Source organism: Propithecus coquereli, unplaced genomic scaffold (genome assembly GCF_000956105.1).
Source record: "Propithecus coquereli isolate 6110/MARCELLA unplaced genomic scaffold, Pcoq_1.0 Scaffold228, whole genome shotgun sequence".
NCBI classification, from domain to species: Eukaryota; Metazoa; Chordata; class Mammalia; order Primates; family Indriidae; genus Propithecus; species Propithecus coquereli.
The window spans coordinates 2,858,025-2,869,117 of NW_012147819.1; positions in this window are offsets into that span (position 1 = coordinate 2,858,025).

Sequence of the window (11,093 nt, forward strand, 5' to 3'; positions counted from 1 at the left end):
AGCATAAGTGAAAGTTTGTATAAGAACCATGAAAAGAATTTGCATGGAAATCTTCTTCTGAGGGGAATAGAGGCTGTATTTTCCAGAAAAGGAAAATATTGTACAGTACAATAATGCTTTTCTTTTGCAAAAATGTCTGCTGGCTGAATAGGTAGGAAAGAAAGATGGAAAAGAAGGAGGAAGGCATAACAGGAAAGAAGGGAGGCAGGGAAAAAATTTAGAATCTACAACGAGTCTCACAAAAGTGGCACGTAGATAATGGGAAATCATCAAAGCAGAGGTAATGAAAGTAATAGATGATTCGAGCAGGATGGTTTTAGCAGAATAGTGATATAATCAAAGTAGGCAGGACATCGTGAAAATCAGTACGAGGAGGCAACTCTGCTTTTTATCCTAAAAGCCATCTGTGTATATATGGCCTAAAACGCTGAGGGCAGAGCCCCGTGTGTTACGACTTTCCAGAGAGACAGACTGACAGGAGATAGAGACATATGTGAAGGGAGTTATTAGGGGAATCGGCTCACCCAGTAACGGAGGCGGAGAAGTCACGTGATAGGCCGCGGGCAAAATGGAGAACAAGGAAAGCTGGTAGCGCGGCTCGGTTCAAGGCCGAAAGCCCCAGAACCAAGGAAGCTGATGGTGTGACTCTCAGTCTGAGGCCAAGGGCCCAAGAGCCCAGGGGACCACTGGTGAGAGTTCCAGAGTCCAAAAGCTGGAGAAACTGAAGTTCTGGCATCTGGGGAGCAAGAAAGAATTCCCCCTTCCTCCGGGTTTTTGTTCTCTCCGGGCCCCCAGCTCACTGGATGGCGCCGCCCACACTGAGCGTGGATCCTTTCCACTCAGTCCACCGACTCCCACGCCAGCTTCCGCTGGAAACACCCTCACAGACACACCTGGGACAGCCCCGTCATTCTAATCAAAAGCAAAACCATCGGCGTTTCCCCTTTAGCAGAAGAGGAACAGTCTCAGTGCGTACTGAAGTATCGAGAATAATTAATGCTTTTCCAGCTATTTAGGTATCCCTTAATCCAGTCAAGTGGACACCCCAAACCGATCATCATACCAAGGAACACTGCACATGTATCAAATATGATTATGTGAATTAGCCAAGTACCTTTATATGAGCCCTGGATTTAAAACTCTCCTTTCTGCCTGTTTTCTCATCTCTAAAATGAAAATAATAAGGTCTATCTTACGAATTTCTATTTATTTTTCAACTTTTGTGACCAAGAAGAATAACCAAAGCCATAAACCTGTCCTTGAAACAACATCCTAGGAGGCAAAGGCTGGATCTTTAATGCTGTACAGAGTGGGGTACCCTTCTTTCGGCTGGTATGGGGGTAGCAAACTCGATATGCCATCATCCTTAAAAGACCCGCTTCTACCAGTACTGCTAAGAGGTTCTGATTGTACAAAACTTTTCAGATTTAAAGTGCATATGTTCTGAGGCATTCAAAAACCTGAATACAAATAAAGATGACAGAATGTATCAAGATGAAACAGTGGAGTCAAATCTGTGCCTAATGTTCCTTGTTTTTTTCATGCTTTTCTATTTCTTATTCAACAGAGCTTTTTAAAGTGAACTACATCCAGACAGTACAACTTCAGTTCACAGAGGCTAAGAAAAATAAATAGGAGAGTATTACCTCAAAAAATGCACTTAGGAGAAATAATAATTCTACTTGGAAACAGATTAAAATAAAAAAATAAGAAAGCCCCCAAAATGTAAATTTATTTCCTCAGGTAGACTCTGTAGCTACAATATTTATTTTACTTTTTCTTTCAGTAAAAAAGGAAATTGGCCAAAGAAGAGATTTGCTTTTACTCTTAACCCTGGGGACTATGTATAGATTCCAATTGAACTGCCATCTTCTTTGAGGAATTATGGCATGACTATTGTTTGTAGTATTTTACTTAACAAATAAGGCACCAACACTTTTGTCTGGAATTGCTCCATTTGCACCGACCTATAAATTATAGTAGAAATTTTGATTATTGTATTTGCACCAATAGAATCCTCCTGTCATTAAATAGAAGCATGGAATGTCAAGAGTATTATTTTAGAAAAGGTTACACTTCCACAGCCTCTTCATTTCTCAAATTCATTGTTGGCACGAGGCAAAAACAGTTCCTCCAGTATCACAGTATGGGACTGAAGAAATTGCTGCTTAGCTTGTCTCTGTTGCCCAAGGCCATTTCCCGGAGTGTGCTATCCAATTCGTTCTGTAAACAGCACAAGTATTGGCCAAATAATAATTTGTACAATGGCATGTATTAGGATGGACAGACGAAAGACAGAAAGCTAATGCCAAAGAAATAGCTTACATAGCTGGTTATTGTGGTTTCTTTTCTAACTTATCCTGGAAATGTTAAAAAGTGGTTTTGAGCTAAGATTCCAATGAAAAGAGAAGTCTTTTGAGCAACGCAATTAGCTATCTTGTAACATAATATTGGAGTACACAAGGGTAAACATAGTCGGGCGAAATTCTACTGTCTTCCCCAATTTTTTTTTCTAATTGCGCTTTATCTGTCTCCTGTTCCTTTCAAGTCATGATTTATTTTAAAGATTTGTTTATAAGTATCTGTTAGTTGAGGTAATGCTAACTGCAGTAACAGGTAAACCATCAAATCTTATCCATTAACTCAATACAAGTTGATTTCTCCTCACGTGAGGTTCAAAGCAGGTGTTCCTGATCCAGGCACCTTTCATGATCTTCAGGTGGCTTCCAACATCTCTGTGGAGGAGAAAGAGCATAGAGGATCCCATTTGAGAGAGCTTACAGGCCAGTCCTGAAAGAGGCACAAATCACTCCTGCTCCTTACATGGGCCACAACTCAGTTGCACAGCACACAGCCGTAAGGGAGATCAGGAAATATAGCCAAGCTATTTGCCTAGGAGGGAGGGGAAATGGGCTGGCCCAACAGCAATCAGAACACTGCCACCAAGCATTTATAACTGACATGGGCTAGGAAAATTACATTTTAATTATTTTTGGAGGAGTTTTAAGTTGCCAGCTGAATTAAAATAAGAGGTGGGCTGGGCGCGGTGGCTCACGCCTGTAATCTTAGCTCTCTGGGAGGCCGAGGCGGGCGGATTGTTTGAGCTCAGGAGTTCGAAACCAGCCTGAGCAAGAGCGAGACCCCGTCTCTACTAAAAATAGAAAAGAAATTAATTGGACAATTAAAAATATATAGAAAAAATTAGCCGGGCATGGTGGCGCATGCCTGTAGTCCCAGCTACTCGGGAGGCTGAGGCAGGAGGACCGCTTGAGCCCAGGAGTTTGAGGTTGCTGTGAGTGAGGATGACGCCACGGCACTCTAGCCCGGGCAACACAGTGAGACTCTGTCTCAAAAAAAAAAAAAAAAAAAAAAAGAGGTGAAATACTGTGTTTCATCAATGTTCTCCTAGGTTTCTATGAGCACATATATTCCTAATCAAAGGAATTTGCCAAGTACAAAAATGTGACAAGTCACACCAAGATTATTATGGGAGCTTAATCTCAGTTAGATAGGAAGCTGAATAAGGTAGAAATATCAAATATTTCTGAAACATACACAATTTTTGAATCACCTTTAATCAAGCAATAAGCACAATATACTAATGTTTCATTAAAATATTAATAGATGGTTTTTGACTTTTAAAATCCTTGTGTTATCATTTTTATTACAAAAGCTGTATTTCAACTTCTATACTGGCTCCCTGACAACAACAATTTCGTAACTTTCCCAAATGTGAAATTTCATTTGCTTTACACACCATCTTGCATTCTTAGGAGATAATTTTGTAATTTGCCACCAAGATTTAATATTCTTATTCAGAGGAAAAAGCTTTCAAAGTCACCACCTTTTTGAGTATCCACGACTTGTCTAGATTCAGAGAAATAAAAGAAAAACTATGTTATAAATATCCTCATTTAACACAACTATGCAGAACAGTGTGCTCTTTTCTCATCGCACTATAACCTATAGTATTAAGAACAGTAATTATGTGGGAAAAATAAGGTTTTGCTTTTTTAAAAAATGCATTTTTTACTCAAGGTCCAGATTGATTTTCATATCTGCTTATGTAGTTGTTTTCAACACAGGATTATGGTTCAAGTATGCAAATTGCCTTTTGAAAAATATTGGTGCTTACAGAATTTTTGTTTGACATTTTCTTTGGCTATTCCCTCTAGCCTCTTCTCTCCCTTCCAGATTTCTACTTCTTCTGTTTCCAGATCTCTTGGCTAAAGGAAAATGCATCTTAACCCAGCAAATACACTCGAAGTTAAAACATAGAAGTTAAAAAAAAAATTAGAAGAAAGGCAGAGCATATGTGATTCCTTATAGTTTCCTGCTGGAATGTTTATGTCTTCCCAAAATTCATATGCTGAAATCCTCACCCCCAAAGTGATGGCATTAGAAGATGAGGCTTTGGCAGGTGATTAGGTCATGCATGGGATTGACCTATAGAAGAAGCCTGGGAGAATACCCCTTGCCTCTTCCATCATGTGAGGTTAGAGTGAGAAGAGGGCTATCTACGAGGAAGCAGGCCCTCACCAGACATCACATCTGTTGGCACTTTGATCTTGGACTTTACAGCCTCAGAACTGTTACAGCAGCCCAAATATGTTAAGACACTGCCTAAATTAGATTTTGGTTATTTGGGTTTTTTTTTTTTTTCTATCTGTCCATATATTGGCCATACAAAGGCCAAAGCTTTTAATTCCAGATCTCTTATACTTATTATGACTGTGCTTTGTCCACTTGGATGGTGTTAGAAATGTTTCAGCTGCTTTATTGTTCAATTGAAGTGACAGCCCCATCCCCACTTCCACCAGCTACTCTGTGACTTATGTGGGTGTGATATTGGTATTACTGATACATTGTTAGTTGACCAGTAGAAACTTATCCTGAGACCTGACATTTCACTATTACTAATTAATTTTTTTTTTATTTCAGCATATTATGGGGGTACAGATGTTCAGGTTACGTATGTTGCCCTTCCCCCCTCCCCCCAAGTCAGAGCTTCAAGCGTGTCCATCCCCGGATGGTGCGCATTGCACTCTTTGTGTATGCATATACCCGTTTCCTCCTCCCCCGCCCCCTCCCTCTGCCCGACATCCAATGATGTTATTCTTATATGTGCATTTATGTGTTGATTAGTTAATACCAACTTGATGGTGAGTACATGTGGTGCTTGTTTTTCTTTTGACTAATTAATTTTTTGATTAATCTCTCTGGTCTGTATTGAAAAAAAAAATTAAAATCCCCTGAAAAGGCTAATCTTTCAAAGAGATAGGGAAAGGAGAATTTCAGATTTGTCCTATTCATTACCTCACCTTCAGTAACGAGTGTGTTTGTTCTATGTATTTATTTTATGTCTTTCTTTCTGCTAAATAAGATTTTCAAGATGAGACTCCTATTTTGATATTTTTATCAGTGAATTAATACAACAAGCATAATGTTAATTGTCATTTATATAATGGTAATTCTCTAAACAAGTATAATGCTAATGATTATTTACATAAAGGTAATTCTCTAAATGGACATTTCTTAATTGGGAATTCCATTTCAGATCATGTTTGACCCGTCAGAAGAATATGGATGTTGTTATTCTTAATTACCCATCCTTTAAGATTTAAAATGAAATGGAATTTACTAGAGTAGGGACATCACAGATAATTGACTAAAAACTGACAAATGACTAGTGGTTATATGTGGGAGGTTTTAGGTGAAGTGAATGTTAAAAAAAAGATTATAAGGATGAAGAGTCAAAACACAGCAGTAAAACATTAGAGAAAAATGATTGAAGGCACTTTGTGACTAAATTATTTTAGAAAATGTGTAATTCTTGTTTTGAATAAGAAATTAAATATTCATAGTACAATGCTCATTTATGAACTGTAATCAGCAATCTATAAAAGTGTTGCAAAATGATCAGACATGTTAATTACCTAATTAAATACAAAATTGACTAAAATGAAGTATAGCATGTTAAACTAAGTTTGATTTAGACTAATTTACATATAATTATTTTAGGTTTAAGGGAGCTTTCGCCAAGTACAGATTTCATAACTCATTTATTCACCATCCATTTATTACACAAAGACATTTTCACATGAGGTCAATATTTTAAATTTTCTTTGATTCATCTATGAGCACCCACCATGTGCCAGGCACTGTGTTAGGTCAGCGGTCACGTAGCAGCTCAGACAAATGAAGGAAACGACTAGCTCACTCTAGACCTTCATGTTTCTGTCCAAATATCCTTCCTCCTACCTTCCCTGACGGCTCCATCAAAGTTTTGTTCCCATAGTAATTGCCACATCAGCCCTTGTAGACTTCCTTTTTTGGACTTATTCCCACTTGTTTGTCTACTTAAACATTATATCTCTGTCCTCTGTGGCGTAAGCTTTATGAAGGCAGGCTGCTTGCATATCGTGTTCATATTAGTACCTTCAGTGCCTAAAACATAGTAGATACTCAATAAATAAAATGAATGAGAAAAACATGTATTACTTAAGGGAGCATGAGCTTCTGTAACAGATAAATTCCAAAATTTTGGTGGCTTAAAGTAAATAGGAAATTTTTCCTCCATGACATAAAGTACAATTAGAGAGAAACAATCAGCCCATGTATAAGAATGAAGTTGTGCAGATCCATCTAGACGCACGAGTACGTGCTAACATCTGTCATAGAGGAGCATACTAAGAGATAAGGGAGCAGGGATGGATCAATCAACTCCATTTAGGGAAGAACAGATGACATTTGACTTGGGTATTAAATGACGAATTGGAGTTTTCCAGGCAAAGAGCATTCATTATAGAGCACAAAGGTGAAAATAATCTCAAGGGCTAAAAATGTGATAAAAACTATAAAATAAAGGACACATGTACATTACATTATTATCAACTATAGTCAAAACAGCTCATTGCACCCCATAAATATACATATAATTGTCAATTAAAAATTTAAAAAGAATAAAAATACTAACCTTTCTTAATACCAACTGATATTCCAGAAGAAAAGTAAATAAAACAGACAACATAGTAAATTGTGTAATAACAAAGAGAAGGATGTGTAGACCTCGTATCTCAAGTCTGAAAGAGAGGCCATCAAAGCCCTGCTTGTGGGTTGGATCACTCCCAAATCACTGTTATTGAGCTGACCAGAACCTATCTTACATTTTGTTTTCCTTTAAATAAATAATAATCTCTCCAGTTTTGTCTATAGGTAGCACAAACCTGCAAGTCTGGGTTATGGGGGGAAGATCCACTGGAGAGTCACAGAAGCAGTTCTGGCTAGACTGTGGTCCTCCGGTTTTAGATGGAAGCCACTGGCAGCCTGAGAGAGGAGAAGGGGAGAGGAGGGCGTGAAGGTCATGGCATGAAGGAGGTAGTAGTAGTGGGAGTGAAGGCAGCAGAGAGGGGAACTTCTGGGCACTCTGTTGTTTTAGGTGTAAATGATAAAATCACACCAGTGAGCAGAAACCAACTCTGCAAGAGGGTGTAATCATGTGAGGGAAGAGGACAACCTGCCCTTGTCCACTTCTGCTACATTGACTGTGAGTGAATAAAATGAAGCGCTAATTCTTTGAATGATACCTGGGATTTTGTGGAATTTATAGCTTTGTCATATAATCTGCATGTTAAATATGTGTATTTTTTCCTGTTGAATAAACTTCAGTCTGTATCAATATCTTGAGCATACATTTAAGTGAGCAACTTTAGGCTTCCCGTGGTAGTATGCTTGACCTTAATTGAGTTGAAACACACTCAAAGATTGACCATGGTCCTTGTGTTAGAAGAGATTTATCATGAGGGCTACATACATGTCAAACAAAATTCCAATGACCAAAGTATCATTAGAGTAAAACGATCAGAAAATCCATAAGTATTTTTGGTTGCATACTTTTTACTCATTTACTTATTCATTTAATTATTTTCAGATTCTAGTCATGTTTTATTTTTTTCTTGTTTGGAACTTTGCCAGGCTCTTTAAAAAAAGCATAAGAGGAGACTCTCGAAGAAGTTTTAGTCCAATGCTTTTGAGACACTTATAGAATTAGTCGTTAAAAATCATTTTAGCCAGAATGTACTTGTGAGCATGCGGGGGAGCAGTGAAGAAGGTATCTAAGTGTCCACTTACAGAAAATAATGCACAGTGCTCCTCTAGCACTAAAAGCTTCCAAAAACCTGTGTACTACATGGGTGGCTGCGAGGTCAATAACTAATTTGATCTATTCAATTTTAGATTTTAGAAGAGACTATTTTTTTTAAACAAAAAGTTCCATTGAAAATATATAGTAATATAGAATGTATTAAATTCTATATCAGTGTAATATAAAATTGAACACAGAGTAAATGTTTTTTACAATATGTCTTTAAATTCAATAAATTGACTATTAATGTATTGGGCGAGTTTATTGAGGCAAACACTGATAATGCTATTTCTGAAATAGCATAAAAAGAGAGGCACAACTGACTCAGCAAAATATGCCAGTTACCGAAAGACTTGTTTTTCATTCTAAATAGGTTCATTAAAAAATCCTGAAATTTTGATGGACTTTGGTATTTGACAGCATTTGATCAAATAGAATCCAACTGCATAGTGTATAGTGACATTTCTTTCACTGAGTCAGAGAAATTTTTAAAAGTAATAAAAAAAGAACTGTTCTGTGACTTAAGCTAAATGTTAGAGCAACTCATTCTCCATTCTTGCCTGATTGTGCATAGTTTTCAGTTGTGTTAGGAATTTTGTTTCTTAATCACGGAAATAATAAATGATGAGTATTAGGTGATATTTAAAATGTACTTATTTGTAAAAAGGAGAAGACATTAGAACTTATAACCTTGGGGTCTGCTAAAAAGAGATTTGATGACTATGGAAGACCATCATGATTTTTCAGGATTACAGTGGCACCAAAGTATACTTCTCCTGGAAGTTCTCAGATAACTCCAACATAAACCAACATACTGCTTCCACATTCTTTCACATCTACACTATGGCTGTGGGTAGATTATCTTCCACACGTGAAGAAAAATTGTTGCAAAATTGTGACTCCTACTTGCTCATTGTGGGAGATTTCTTGTTGCTATCAAGGAAGTTATTCAAGATATATGTCAAAGTAACTGGATTGAGATGAATTGGCATGAAATATGATGTGAGGACCATGCGGGATTTAGATGTTACCTCAGTCTCACAGACACCCTTTTGTGTGCTCCTGCAGCTCAACGGATGGAGGCAGAAGAAATCATAGCTGCAGGGTCACAGCTACCCTTATTTCTCCCTTCTCTGCACACCATCGGTTTCCTTGGCAACACATTTTCTCTCTTGCCTTTGGAAATTGTGACAAAATAGAAACAATTTGGGTTGTTTAAGCAGTGAAGATGACTAAAACCAAGGCCAAGAGATAATTGTTTTTCTCCCCAGTAGGAAAAGAGCTGTCCCATGAATATTAGTTAGTCATCAATTGAGCATTTCACTCATCCTCGATGCCTCCTGTGGACTAATAGGACCTTCATGCTGGAGTCCGTAAGCTGGGCTTGAAAATACCTCGGAGAAGGAAGCCGGCACCAAGCAAATTGCAAGCGCGCCTATCCTCCTAGGGCAAGTTTCCCCCATGGCTGCCAGCGGGAGTAGGCCCAGGGTCCAGCCATGGCCACTGAAGAGTTTATCCTGCAGCCATCATCAGAAGGAGACCTCAGGAGGGGGAAAAATGGCAGATTAGAAGCAGCCCACGAAGCCACAGCTCCCAAGGAAAGAAGAGTAAATACGAAGCGGGTGCCTAGTTATGGACAGCTATTCTCAGAAGGAACATTGTGAAACCACAGAGAAGCAGCTCGGGACTCTCAATGTGGGGGAAAAGAAAAAGGTGACTAGAACGATACATTTGATAATATCAGAGCACGTGCAGGGAAGATAGCCGGACGGAGTGCTGGGGCACTGTGATTACCCTGCAGGTGCTGTGGCTGAGCTGTGAGAGGGCTCTCTCCACTGCCACACATCAGGGACCTGCCTGCAGTCTGTGCAGAGTCATCGCACCAGACAATAGGTATGGTGGGGATCGGGCAGCAGCTAAAGCCATCCTGAGCTTTTGGGTGCACAGTGACAGATCAGCACGGGACTCAGCTTTGCGACTGTGGCCTTCACATTGCCCTCACAGGGCTGGGGAGGGAGCCAGAGGCTCCTCTAAGCTGTTCCTGGTGACTGGAAGCCAAGTGCCTCTCCCCAACAGCACAGTGGGATCTGAGCATAGGAATTGACCGGGGTGCTATGAGCTCCAGCCTGGGAGGCTTTGGGCGACTGCTTTGACAGGTCTTGGGTGGGGGGTGGCGAGAGAACTCTGTGGTCCACTGGGCCACAGGAACTGATCTCTGCCCGCGTGACTTGGCATCCGCGTAGTCCCTGAGCCTGCAGAACAGCCTGTCGCTTGCTCCAACCCAACTCTGCCTTCCAGGTTCCAACTGCCTGCTGCCTGGTCATCACCTCTGACCCCACCTTCCAGGGCAGACCAGCCCTGCCACACCCGCATGGCCCTGCTCCCAGCTCTGACTCCCTGCTCAGTAGCCCTGCTTCTGGCTCCTCCCCAGTCTTGGCTCTGAGGCTCACACACCAGAACCCTAGGCTCTGCCTCTGTGCCTCCAGAGCTGCCAGGCCTGGGACACTGCCCCCGAGATTCTAGTGCTGCACCTGTGCCCCAAGACTCCACCCCAGATTCTCCGCCACTGCCACAGTGCTGGCGGAACTGCTCCAAAGTCCAGTGCCCTGCCAGGGACCCCCTAGCTTCAAGCACCCAGTACATTGGGACCTGGTTTGAGCAAATGCCCACAGCCCGGGAACTTACGGCCACTGCCTAGAAAGCCTCATCCAGCTGATACTGTTACCTCTGTGGGAAGTCCCAGGCAGAGTAATCCCTACAACACCAGCCTCAGTGCAGTGGGTCTTGCCCAGCTCCCAACTCAAACATCCTACAGCTATCTGGTGAATAGCTCAACCCAGCACAAATGAAAATAGAAGAATGGCCATCAAACATGTGAAAAAATCCTCAGCGTCACTAATCAGGGAAATACAAATTAAAACCACAGGCAGATATCACCTTACCCCAGTTA